The sequence below is a fragment of the Onthophagus taurus genome, chromosome 2, assembly GCF_036711975.1.
Source record: "Onthophagus taurus isolate NC chromosome 2, IU_Otau_3.0, whole genome shotgun sequence".
In the NCBI taxonomy this organism is placed as follows: Eukaryota; Metazoa; Arthropoda; class Insecta; order Coleoptera; family Scarabaeidae; genus Onthophagus; species Onthophagus taurus.
The window spans coordinates 11,548,908-11,562,796 of record NC_091967.1 but is presented as its reverse complement, the minus strand read 5'-3'; the positions used below and the strand labels follow the sequence as shown (position 1 = coordinate 11,562,796).

Here is a 13,889-nt window from a genome sequence, read left to right as displayed (position 1 = left end):
TTAAGATCGCACATGTTCACGTTGTTGTGGTTAAGTAGTAGTGGCAAGCGCATTCTTCTCAAGCTGCAACCGTTTTCATTCGACCGAATCGGATTTTCTCCTCGAGTCTCGCAAACTGTACACTTTAAAAGATCGTGTCTAGCGACGTCTCACGCTAACGTGCAGAACACGCCGCAAGAGACCATCGGTTCTAATTAACACTTATTACCGGCCGTAAACAATCAATATACCTCATTAATATTCAACGGTTCTAGTGAACCGATCAATATGAATATTGATGTGGCACTTTTCTGTAACACGGGCGACCCGTGGCAATAACCGGACAAAGCCATTGTTTCCGTTCGAAATTTATTTAGAAAATTACTACATATAGTAGGTAAGTAAAAATAATAGCAACGAGACCATTTGAACGACGAGATGGAGCAGATCTATTACTTAACACCTAATTAAGTTGGCCTCATTCTGTCTGTACTCTGATTGGACGTCAATAACTTTTATGTAAATATACGTTTACGACCTCCATTTTGCACACGCAACATGTGTGTATGTCTCTTGTAATACAATTAGATACCTTATTGAATCCCACCCACTTTGTATCTACATCAATAACAGGCAAAATATTTTTAACATGCATTATGTAAGCTAGACCATCAAAAATCCAATATAGATAATCTTTATTATATATTTATAGTATAAAAACTTGTCGAATATCATGTTTAAAGCAATCGTTACAACAAAAATTTATGCTCAACTACCTACATGCTTCCTAATTGAGTTCTCGCACATTTAAAGTGAATTTGCGATGTGGAAATATCGAAAACAAGTTTGAACACATTGACTTAAGCGAACGCTTCAAGTTTTGTACAAATTAATAACCATTAGCCCCAAAGGCCGAGAAACTCAACACATAATTTATACGGTTATAAACTGTTGGTGAATTATTTTACTCAAAATTGCGCCAATGATGTGCAAAATACATTCTAATTATGCTATTAACTCTATTGATTTCGATATCGAGTTAAGTCATATCTTAGTTTATATTAACTAATTAGTTGTGATAAAATTATCATTTTTAAACAAATTAAAGACGATTCTGAATATACTTCACATATTTTGCGAATAATTTTAATTCGACTAAATTGGCATCGATTAAAATGAATAAACTTCGTAAAACGATTAACAAATTTGTCTAAATTAATCACAGTAATTTACTTAATTAAATAAACTTTAAGCATAATCACTACAAGTAAAACCAAGTCAGTTTTTTATTGCTTCCCAAGAAACACAAAAGAAGAGGAATTGCATCGTTTACAAGAAGCGATGCAATTTTTTGTTGCATTATAAAGATAAGCCGAAGCACGTCAAAGAATCAAAGGTATGTTTTAATTGTTTACGTACAGGTAACATAGCTGAGAATTTCCAATCTAAGGAATGTTAGAGATGCAACGTTTGAGAAAATGCTTTCTTATACATTGAGAGAAATCATTTAAACCACAGTTACGACATGAAAATTCAGTGAATTTCAAAATAGAATTTAAATTTCATAAATGCAAATCGAAATTATCAAAAATTAAGTTCAAATAAAGAGTTAATAAAGTCTTCGAAGTAACAAGATTAATAATTGGAATTGTATTATAAATTGTCAATAAAAGGAAAACTTAATAATTTTTTCAATTAAAAATATTAAGAAATTTGCTCACTATACATATAGAGCTCACTATACATCCTAATTGAATGAATTTTTATTCTAAAAGCAGTTATTATCAGCTATGTTTTTGAAGTTATTGCTGGGATAATTTTAAATTCGTTTATAATTTATTAGATTTTCTACCATATCGAATTGTCATTAGGGCTCAAAAATTGTATTTAAAATTCTATACACAATATCAACTACACGATAATTATTGTGCGTGATGATCATCTACATATAAATACATAGAGTAATACGGAGCTTGATTTATTCGAAATTGAGTAGTAAATTACTACGGTATCCAATAAAATTCAATGTGATGACATTGATTTTGAGCGCCACCCCATTGCGTTATCTAAATAACTCTATTATTACGTTGATTTCACGGTTGATTTCATAAATGTAAATATTTCAAAGGGCGTGGACGTTGTTGCAACGCCGACGGACATCGTTTGGTATTGTTCCAATAACATGCTTTAATGAGAAGTTACTCTCTCTAAACCAAAAAGGTGAATGTATGCAAATTTTAAAACGGGGTCGTAAATAAAATACTCCGTGTTATTTGCTGTAAAATATTCCGTAAGGACATATTACGGAATAACGCAATTTGCCGCGCTTTCCGTGTACTTTAAAAACAAATATGGCATGAATAAAAATTGCCGGCGAGAACAAAAAAAGACAAAGAAAAAAAAACGAAAATTTAAAAAGGTTTGTATGACGGAGTAAAGTACTGGCGTAACGCCAGTTATGCACGACTAACAGTAAAACGCGTAACAAATTAGATGTAGGGTACGAATTACATCCTGTACAAATGTTTAGAAACGCGAAGGATTTCGTATGTATACAATATATAAAAGGTCACTAGAAATTTTTTTTCTTAAAACACGATCTGTTTATTATTCCCTTATTAAAACGGTTGCCGCTGTTTATCAGTGACGCAAGTAATTTATTCTTAGCTCTTAATAACCCCAAACCCACTTAACATTGAAATCAGCAATAACATATCCGTATATTGAAACTATATGTTTATTTGAATAACTTTACTTTCAGATAATAATTAACTATTGTATTTAATAGAAAAAAGATAAACATTTACTTAAAAAATAAAGTTTCAAATAAAATTCTTACCTACGTCAATGGATAATCTCTAATTTTCTGAGTAAATAAATTTACTTTTCGGTTTTAACCTAGAAATTTTCGTAAATAATAACTATTAAATTAATTCACTTCAAGATGATGATTTGATTTTAAAAGAAAATTAATAATATACGTTAACAAATAGCTTAAAGTTACAAATAAAGTATATGTTGGATGGAAACAAACAAAATCTTACATGAAATTGATTTTGGAGAATCTCCCTAATCGGACATATTAATTTGAAAATAGTCTTATCTAAGATTTTAGATTTAAACATAACAAATTAAAAAAGAAATATAACGGTTAAAAAATAACACACAAATTTAATCGACTTACCGATAACCTCTTGAAACAAATCTATCTGTTTCAATATGCATAAGCACTTCAAGCAAAATACAAAAAAAACAAACCTAAACTAAAACGACAGACTAACAACTTCGTATCACGTTGTATATATGAGCTTCACAGATTTACGTCGACTCTGATGAGCTAACGCCCAGAATGCGTGTAAACACCGGTCTCAATAATGTGTCAAGATAGATCTCTTACAAAACCCAAGTCTTTCGATTTCGATACAACTATTAACATTTGATAAAATTGCTGTGAAGTTCGTTTGTAATAACGTTTCCGCGTAATATTGGTTTACTAAATTTCGGGCATATTTTAGGATAACCGAAGTATTTCATGTTTCGGTCCAACCGATAACGTTTTAATGGATTGCAAACTATTCGAACTATTAAGCCAAACATGTTTCAATTTACATATTTTGGATGTTAAAACATCATTAATTCAACTAACCGTTGATTTTAACAAAATAGATCACTATTTGTTTATCGAATGGAATAATGGGATGCATATTTATAATTAGACCTATTAAAAAAAACATCGTTTTAGTAATAAATACTAAAATAAATATAAAAACATTCAATCCAACTCAAGAAATTTTAAATGAATCTAAAAAAGGTACTTTTTGCTGTAGATTATCTCTTGCCGTAGAGATTAAATTACAAGCAAAATAATATTCTCAACCTTAATGGTACTTCCGCTATCTTTTAACGCTTTATGAGACATAATATGACCACTTTTTCAACCTGTACGACCTGCGCGATAATGTAATGTGTACACTTTATTTATGGTATAAATGTGTGGTAAAATTTAAAACATTCACAATTTTAATTATTTATGCAACATAAACGCGATTTATGTAAAAACATTGTAATAAAATAGAGTAGGTAAAAATAACAGAATGTTAATGTTTTTTTTAATTATCTTTGCTATGATTTTAGAAATATAAGCAATTTTATGTGCAGTGTAAAAAATAACAACTTAAAACAAAAAGATTATTTTAAAATAATGAAAAAGGAAACACTTTAATTTAATTTAAAACAATCAAATCTATATGCAATTCAACATACTTTATTGGCAATAATAGTCTATGAATTGACAGATTTCTTAGGAATTCTCGGTCAATAACAAATTTGCGTCCTCTTCCAAGAAGACATTTGTACGGGAGTTCCGATCAAAATTTGAATCTCTGGTGATATTTTGCAATTATTTTTCCTTTTACTTTTACTTTTTTTATCTTACCAATAATTTTTCTCCTATTTTCCAAAAAATGAATAGGTACTACTTATTCTTGGATATTTTTTTGTCGTTGTAAAGTTGTTATCTCAACAATTGGATAAAATAAAAACTATTGTCCTAAAATGAGACCAGATAAAAAAAACATCTCATAATACCCTGAACTCTGCATTGGTCTCTAAAGTCTTAGGAGCTCTTAATTTCATCTCATCTGATTTTTTCTCAGATAAAAGAACTCAGAGATTGAACTCAGGGTCTTTACTTTTTCTTCTTTTCACATACCCTTAGTCATTATTGGACGGATTTTGTATATCCGTACTTTACTATCGATTACGCATGAATTGAGATTTTCAAGTAAGCAAATGTTATGACGTGTTCGATGGGTTTGACTCTCAGCATACATCTTGTTGGATCACTTGCTACCACCATGCATTTAACTTTTGAAGTAGAGACTTATAAAACTTATCACTTCCTCGATTACTTTGTCCATTAATAAGTTGAATAAAAATGGGCTGAGATTGTCGCCTTGTCGGATGCCACGTGGTATGAGGATGTCTTTTTATAGTTATTCTCTGGCCATTACTGTACTTGAGGTTACTTGCTCCTATAAGCAATCTCATGGATGTGTTTAGAAGAACTCTTCCTTCGTAATTGTCTATCCTAGTTTATTCGTCTTTTATGGTATAGAAATTGTTATACTGTTATGTCATTCCATTGGTATTTCTGGGCCGTTTTTTCTGTTAATTCTCTTCCTTCATATTTGAGCAATTCTTTGTTGTCTCAAAGTTTTTCTTTGAGTTCTATCTGGATAATATACTTTTCTTCATGTACATTAACATGTATTGCCTATGAGATAGTTGTTTAAGTATCACCTCATTAGAATTGTATTCACATTCATTGCAGAACTCAGTTCATAATATCAACAACTCATATCTATGATCAGTATAAACAACACTCAGATAAAAATAAAACTAAAATATTCCAGGATTAGTCATGCTGTTTAATCTAATAAAATACTGCCATATTGAAATCTTCTTCAAAAATATTTTTTAACTTATTTCAGGGTATAACTGCATGTCTATTAAAACGTTAACGTCACCCACTATTTTTGTGATTCCACTCGTAAACCCGGAAGATTCTTGTATTTGTATTTCTAATAATACCGGTCATGTAAGCGACTTCGAAATTATGGAGACTATCCATCTTGTTGACACAGATTGATAACATTGTAGTAATTGGAATAAAGAGAAACGTCTAAATTGTGATACGCCACCCGGAGCAGTGTCTTGAATATAAAGGGATTGGCAGGAATAAATTGGACAACTAATAATTTCTTACAAACTTTCAAGTTGCTTATACTTCTTGATATTGCCATGTTAGCCTCCTATTTTGCAAAAAATTGTGTGGATCGTTATTTTGCGATCAATTATGCATAATAGAGGTAAAATTTCTGATGATGACAAGAAAAATTATTGATTACCATAGAACTGAGTCTGGTGTCGGTGCTACCATCTTTTTCGAACCAATACTGTCAAAAGGCAATTAAGAAAATGGCCAGTAGTTTTATCTAAATGAAGGAAAAAAAGCTAAAAAAGTTATATATTATATATTTCTCTACTTCACTCGCAATGTTATTTTCATCAACCTGTGTGTATATAAACATGATAACTCGAATATGCAAGCAGTTACGTTGATGATAGCTTAGTTGTGACTAATTGAGAATTTATTTTAATATCGTTTTTGTCAAATACTAGATTTGACTTTAGTAGATTTGTTCTGGTTGACAATTTATACAAAAAATTTAAAAAAAATGTATTCAAAAAAAATTCATTATTACAGAGATTTCGAATAAGATAAAAATTAGATATCTTATGACAAAGTTATTTTAGCACCCGGAGATTTTTTTTTTGATACTCAAATTGAAACTATTATATTTCTTTTAAACAATAATTACGTGTTATATCATTTATAGAAATCGATAAAATGTTGCTTACGTCAATGAATAATCTCTAATTTCAGATTCGAATTAAAATGTTTAATAATTAATAAATTTATAAGAAAGTTTATCAAAGAAATTACTTACGTAAAAGCGGTATTGAAGCCACAACAAATGTTTCTTTACGTTTGTCATTCTTTAAAAGAGTTCTCCGCATTTAAACAAACTTAAAATTTCTTAGAAAACACGTAATCAGCATTACCAAAATGTAATTATCATTAATTTCCTTTCACTTCAAAATTTAAGTTAGCACCTTTACTTTTAGTACTTTTATACATTTAACTTTAAAATATTAAAATTCCAATTGACACAAATTTTCCGCTTTTAAATAAAAACATCAATATCATTTCTATGTATGTCAAATATCGTTCCCAATTTAGTTCTAATTAAAACTAGCAGTTACAAAATAATAAATGGGTCAAAAGTTCCGTTTGATATTGATTAGAAAATACATCGGATACGATATCTATTATTAATAATTAAATTATAAATCACCCTAAATTGATGAGATCACATACAAAGAGGCTTTAGCTTTAATTAAAAATAAAATCTACGGTTTTAAATTTTATTTGTGTTATTTGAATTGTTTTTAATTGGTAGTTACAACCCAAAAGGCAAATAGAATTAACTCAGTTAATGCAATGTTATTTATTTATCAATCAACCAGTTTAGCGAACAAATCGACTTTGTCATTGTTAAACATAATTATGTTTTCAAATTGTATAGTACCGAACGTTGCGAATAATGATTAATTATTAAATTGAAATCACCATCACACCAAAATGATTCAATTCCCATTTTTTGATAAATCCCATTTTGAGTTGATGAAATAATCGTGTTAAATTATATGAATATCACTCCTATTTGAATTTAAACGAAAATATATCTTCTACAATTTAGTTAAAGAACCATTAAAATACTTTTATAAAATATAATTTTCTTGGAATTCATAGATCTTTGAGTTTTAACGTAACAGTTGGGTTTAACGAACGCATGATAATAAGGTGTGTAAGCATAGAAAGGTTTATAATTAGAAGAGAATGTTAATTCTCGTATAGCTTCTCCTTTTTAGAGCTTCTTAAAGATTTAATAGAGGTATAAGCTCCAAAAAGAAGTTAATGTAATTTATATTTACAGAAGATTACCTACACATATATTTGCTCAAGAAAGATTTAGCTATATTAGGGTGATTCTAATTAATTGTTGGTTCTAATTGTATATAGTGAAAAAAATTAATAAGTATTAACCTTGACTCGATGTAATAAAAAAATTAGAAAGAGCAAAAAGAATTACTATAATAAGGAAGATAATAAGCAAAGGCAACAATCGGCGATAATAAATAATGAAGCAATATTCTGACTGGGAAGCGTTTATGCCATCAATTATTTTTGCTATCTGAAACAGCGCGTACAAATTAATTCTTAATGGTTGTTTTATTCATTTAAATATGTTTTGCGAAACGTTTCGGCAAGATAAACAGACTTGTCGCGTCTCTCCGATTGGAGAAAAAGCTGTAACAAACAACAAATAAGACGTGCTATATCGTTCCAAGTAATAAGAATGGGAATGATTTGATTTCCTTCGTTACAATACTACTACAACGATGATAGAGTATTTTGTTATCCGCTTCCTCAACGTATGTTATGACAAGACCCATTATCTCTCTAAAACATCCGCGAAATATACGCGCAATACAAAAACAAATCGGTTGTTGTTTAAAAAAAAATCATAAAAAACACCAATAAATTGGGCGCGTGGAAATGTCGGAATTTCTCTGCAAGATTTTTTTGGGTCCGGTTTTCTTATCAAGGTTACAAGGCTACATGTCATAGATTATAGCTGACTAGCACTGACCTCTCTTCCTCGTGCTGTGGTCCTCTGCTCCGAAAAACTCGACACCTTTTTGGAGAGTCGCGGAGTACGATAAAGCGGTGTCGAAAACGAATCGTCGAAAGAGAAGAACTAACTGCAGAAGAAGTACAAGAAGCACTGTTTAAAAAAGTAAACCGACCGAGGATAGCTACTAAAAATCGCGCTGCCGCTGGAGAGAGAGTCGCGAAACTTACGCGAAGAACATACTTCTTCTCGGCGCTGTTACTCTGGCTGATTGCGAGCTCTGTGCCACGCGTTTATTGACAAGAGTGCGAGGTCGTGGCCGACCTGTCTGTGCCGTAGAGAACTGAGTACTGGACGCGCAGATCTAGGCGGCCATGGATTCGGGTACGGGCCGATCGGTCCGATGGCTTTGGAGGAGGGATTGCGCTCTCTCGACGTGTTGTTCTCCCAGCTTTATACTCCAATCTCTCTTCTCAATAAATTTATGCCAATTTTTTATCCAAATCAACTAAAAGAAAATGAGTAAAACATTGTTTACTCTACTTCAAAACGAGGCAAATAACGTAACACGAGGCAAAATCCTATAAAACTCCTATGCAAAACTTCCTTCATCTTATGTTATGTCCACATGATTATCAAAATGAAATTTTAAATAACGTTATTATTTAATTTTATAATTTGTTTATGATATTCATATTCTTCATTACATTTTAATGGAAATTTAAAACCTTTAAGTAAATGTTAATAAATTCGCCGATCTCAGCAAATTGATCAGGAAATTTTTAGACTTTCAAGGAATTTGTTTATGTTTGAATTCGAAGAAACTGAAATGAGAATATAAACCATAACTTCCTTGCCTCCAATTACAATCACCAAGTGTACATCAAAAAATATGGCAATTATTCAAAAAAACAACGATATATCTGAGAGTCTGCATAACCAGAAAGAAAACTAAAGCAGTAATTATATCGCAGTATCAAGATCACAACATACAAAACTAGATGGAAAAAGCTTTTAAGGAACCTTAAGAGATAGACAACGATACGAAGACATCAGAAAGACATGTACATTGTTAGATGGGTCAGAAAGCGAAGAAGGGGTTGGAGAGACCATGTTGATAAATTGGCGAAACTTGAGAAAGAAAAGAAACGAGGTGCAATAAGAGGCTAGGAAAAACCACAGAAGAGAAGTTTTCCTGTGAGGAAAATGAGGTTGGGTTGAATTGAGTTGGGTTGGGTTGGATTGGATACACAGACAAAACAGGTCAGTGATGACAACGACAAAATGAAATCAGCTGCCAGAATCTGTCACGAAGTGGTACATGCACATCCACCTAGGTCTCAAACAGCGGGTATTGATCGTATTAGTATTTCTGCCGCTCGTGTATGTTTTGCTCACGAGCTGTTTTGATAGAGAAGGAAAATTGCCACTGTATAATCGACTCAGGATCAACTAGTACCAAATCTTGTTGTAGAATTCGTTGTTTTCTAGAACACATTGCTTTGTTTCCTTGATATGTGTTCCAACTCTCGACAATTTGAGCGTGGTGGTTATCTAGTTATACAGGGTGATTCAAAAACCGCTGACAGACTTCTAGGGCAGGTAATACATCAAAAATTAAGACGAAAAGTCTTAATTGCAAATGCCTCCTTAACGAGATATAGCGGGTCAAAGTTTCTTTAAAATTAAACATTATCTGCAATAAAAAGCCCTTTTTTAAAAAGTTCCTTCAATTTAGCAGTTGAACTCCTTCGGAACCCCAGAATATATTCTCTTAAGGCGGGAGTAAAAATCATTGTCAAATACGTGAAAGAAACTCTTCCCTGAACTTGAGGATTAAAATTTGTTTAACAACATGCCATGGTCCAATTATGAAACCTACCGATTTTTTACAGACATTTGGCCAACATAGGTTGGCAACGCCGCATATATGAACTATCTGAACCTAATTCTTATAATTCTCGCTCATTCTTATATATGATAATTTTAATTGCTGTTATTCTAACTGAAATAGCTATTTGATATTGCTTATAGAAATAAATAAATAAAAAAATATACACAAATTTTAAACACAGTCCAGTTTTTCATTTTAAATAAAAAATAATGAATTTACCTCGATCAGCAAATTAATTGGATAGTTTAGTTTTTACAAGGAATTTGTATATAGTTGGATACATTCTGTATTCCGAGAAACTTAAACACGCAAATAAGCACTTAATACTTTTTCCAAGAATGTAAACTTTGCCAAAATTATCGTTCTAAGATGAAAACAATATTTTCTTTTTAATGAAAGAGAAATTGATTACGAACTAAACTAAAATTACGTCATTTCTGATATAGAATTTGTGACCATAAATTATGGGATTTTTTAGGAAGTGTACGTAAATAGAAAAGATCTTTACAAAGGTGTAGCGCAGTGGGCGTAATGGTGTCATTAGTATGTGTAAATGGCTACATAAACACGAACTGGGAGTGAAAAATGAAGGGCAAACACAATGATGCTTTGAAGAAATACGACCATAGTAAATATAAAAGTATCTGTTTCGAAAGAAGTATTAAAAAAAAAGTGGATAACAAAATAAAGAAGAAATGTCCTGTGTGAAGTCTCCGACTATCCAGTATCGGACTAAGAACAAATGTTCATTAACGTGGTGCACACACGCAAAGGCATAATTAACATTATAATTAAAAGTACGTACCAGCGCCGACGCGTTAACTGTTTTTGAAAAGCTGTTTTTGTTGAATTTGACGTGGACAAGGGAGCGCTTATCACAAAAATTCGTATCACGCACCAAAAGCTTATGGAAATGTATGCAAAGCGCTATCCCATACGCATATACTTAAAAGTTCCGCAATATGTATTATCTGTGGTATAATTCCAAGGAATATTTCTATTAATACTCTATTTATTATTTATGTTAATGCAATTTTAACGTTTAATTAATATTATTAACTGAATATGTCAAATTTTAGAATTCCATTAAAATAATCTGTTAATAATGTTCAATACTTCTTAGCCTCAACGAGATAATTTTACCTTTAACCAGGTATTACCAATATTCGTACTCTAAATAAATTTACATATACTCGACATATAAATATTAACACCAGACACAGTGTACATAATCTACGCCACGCAATAACCCTATAATTATATGTTTGTGTTGCATGTTGTAGCAAAACAATTATACAGATGATCAGATACGACGGCTTAAACACGGAAATGGTATTTCAGAAACTTAGTGTCCAAAAAAAAATAAACAAACGCCGTATAATTTTCTACTTTCAGGAAAACGCCTCGCGTTAATTGTCGCCGATATGACGCAGTTTCAAGTTCCCAAGTTCAAATGTGTGTACAAATCGTTTTAGTATTGAAGCGGCGTAACTACTTTGCAGCGCTTGAATCGCGTGCGACTGTTTGTTTTCGCACGACGTACTGTTTGCTTACATTTCTTAATGTTTACTTCTCAATGCTTAACTGCCAGTTGTGCTATTCACTACCCTGTCTTCAAAGCGAAAATATACTACGCTTAGATGACAATTGGAGATTTCAAGTTTAAAACATAAAAGACAGATTTATCAAAGCTGTTTTGGAAACGATAAATCTCGGACAAAAATTTTAAAATTTACATGTACATGAATAATAAAAGAAAATTTTTATAAGATTGGATTGAAGCGATGTACTTCACAAAATAAAGTTCACGTGTTCCACCACGAAGGCTACGTCAATATTTTTGCACGACGTTTGTGTATTCGACAGGTCGGATGGAACGTTCCATATAAAAATACGGTTCATTGAGTCGAAGTGATCGCCAACATACCGCGAACTGCCCACAGGATCATATCTTTCATATCTATACATTGAAAAGAATAATTGTACAAAATGTCCAAAGCATTTTTTTACAAACATTGTATATAGGTGTTTCAAAAGTATACATGAAAAAAGCTTAACTTAAAACGAAATGAAGGATTAATCTTTTTTTTAATCGGTTCCACTTTTTTGGTTGTAACTTTTCTTTTTTTTATTTTCTATAGACACTCACTTTTCAGAAACGTTTTTGAAACACTTCGTTTTTATGCAAACAAAATTATATTCACCTAACATACATTGTGCGAAAGAATACTTAAATAATTGTAAACAAAAAGGGTTGGTTTTCATGGATCTTTTAAGAATAATGGGATAATACAGAAAACATCTATGGTTCAGATGTCTATCAATTAGTGGAGCAGTAGCGCATGAAGTAACATTTCTACCATCTGTATTTTGGGCTGATCTAATATCGCAGCTCCTCGGTCGTAAGCAACCTCAGTTAACCTGCAAGAACGTAAAAACAAATTACCAATAATAGGTAACAATATCTGGTTTCCCTCAAAATCAAGAACATCGCACCTTATTTTCATTATATATTTTCTTATAGTGTACTCATTTTTTTTTCCTGGCTTGCATATATTGAGTCTTTGACGCTTACCTTAAGCTTAATATCATTCACATTACCTTCCTCATAACCTTATTAATCTTTCTCGATGCCTTGCCTTTCCTTGTTGCGACCTGTGATGCTTTACTACAATTTTTTCATTCCCTTTCTCTCACATCTCTTCGTTTCTACTTCAACCAGTTGATAGATCCCAATGTATTTTTTTTCCAAACTTGTTTTACCAAATCAATTCTCTTGCTCCCCATAAATAGGGCAAGGATATCTCCTTGCCCTATTTATTCCGTATTCTTACAGGCACAAGGAAAATACTATTTTGGAATGTGGCGGTGATAATAAACAAGGAAATCTTTTTGGAGGTATGATGTGTTTGGTTTGGTTGAGAAAAGCTAGATGAGAAAGGTTGGGGAAGGATTAAGGGGCCAATACCAGACGGACATGAAAGAAATTGACAATTTTCCGAAAGAAAGGTTGCTTACAAACCTGAATAAAAGTTTCATCTTGTTTTCTCTCAGTAATATTCATCAAAATTTAAAATTTTGTATAGGTATATGCTAGCGTGATATGAACAGAACGAGATATTACGTTTTCGGGATTCTATACCTTCGCGAAAAACCATATTTTTTCCAAAACTACGCTACCTCAAATACGGATTTCAACGAGGCTTTGATGGAGTTACCTTGTGCGGTATCGAGTTGAGCCACTAAAAACTATTTTCAAAATAAAAATTTTTCATTTTTCGAAGCTTTCGATGGATTAGTCGAGTATTATTAATTAATTCTTGCGTAACGAATCAATAACGATTTTTTTTAACTTTGGATAACTTGCGCTAAATCGTAGTAACATGCATTTGCCACATAATAATCAGTACATACTCCATGTTTAAAATGAAATATGTCGTCGTTTATAAATAAATAACTTTGCACAGTTGTGACACATTTACATTGAAATTTACTTACCGTGTTTGAAGTTAATTTGTCGCCTATTAGTAAGTCTAGGAATTAGCAGTTGGTGAAACGTCTCGCTGGGTGGTTGAAGTTGGTACTTCCAGCTGACGTAACTTAGGTCGACCCAACATGGTCCGTATATACGAACGACGGCGTTAAAAGCAGCCCTCATACTTCGCCAAACTACACCGGATCTCCAAACCGCATAGAAGTTTAGAGGCGATACAAGTGAAAAGAGATTACCAAGCTCTTCCACTGCAAGCAGTTGA

At 31.8% G+C, this 13,889-nt stretch overlaps 1 protein-coding gene across 1 annotated transcript in view; it reads right to left on the bottom strand.

The window, feature by feature from the left end:
* The window catches only part of LOC111425878 (BMP-binding endothelial regulator protein-like), a 90,918-nt gene extending 82,340 nt beyond the window's left edge, over positions 1-8,578 (bottom strand). Inside the window, exon 1 of the mRNA XM_023060168.2 lies at positions 8,259-8,578. The gene's annotated coding sequence lies outside the window, so the exon portion shown is untranslated. The remainder of the gene's footprint in view (positions 1-8,258) is intronic.
* Positions 8,579-13,889: the final 5,311 nt, after the last annotated feature.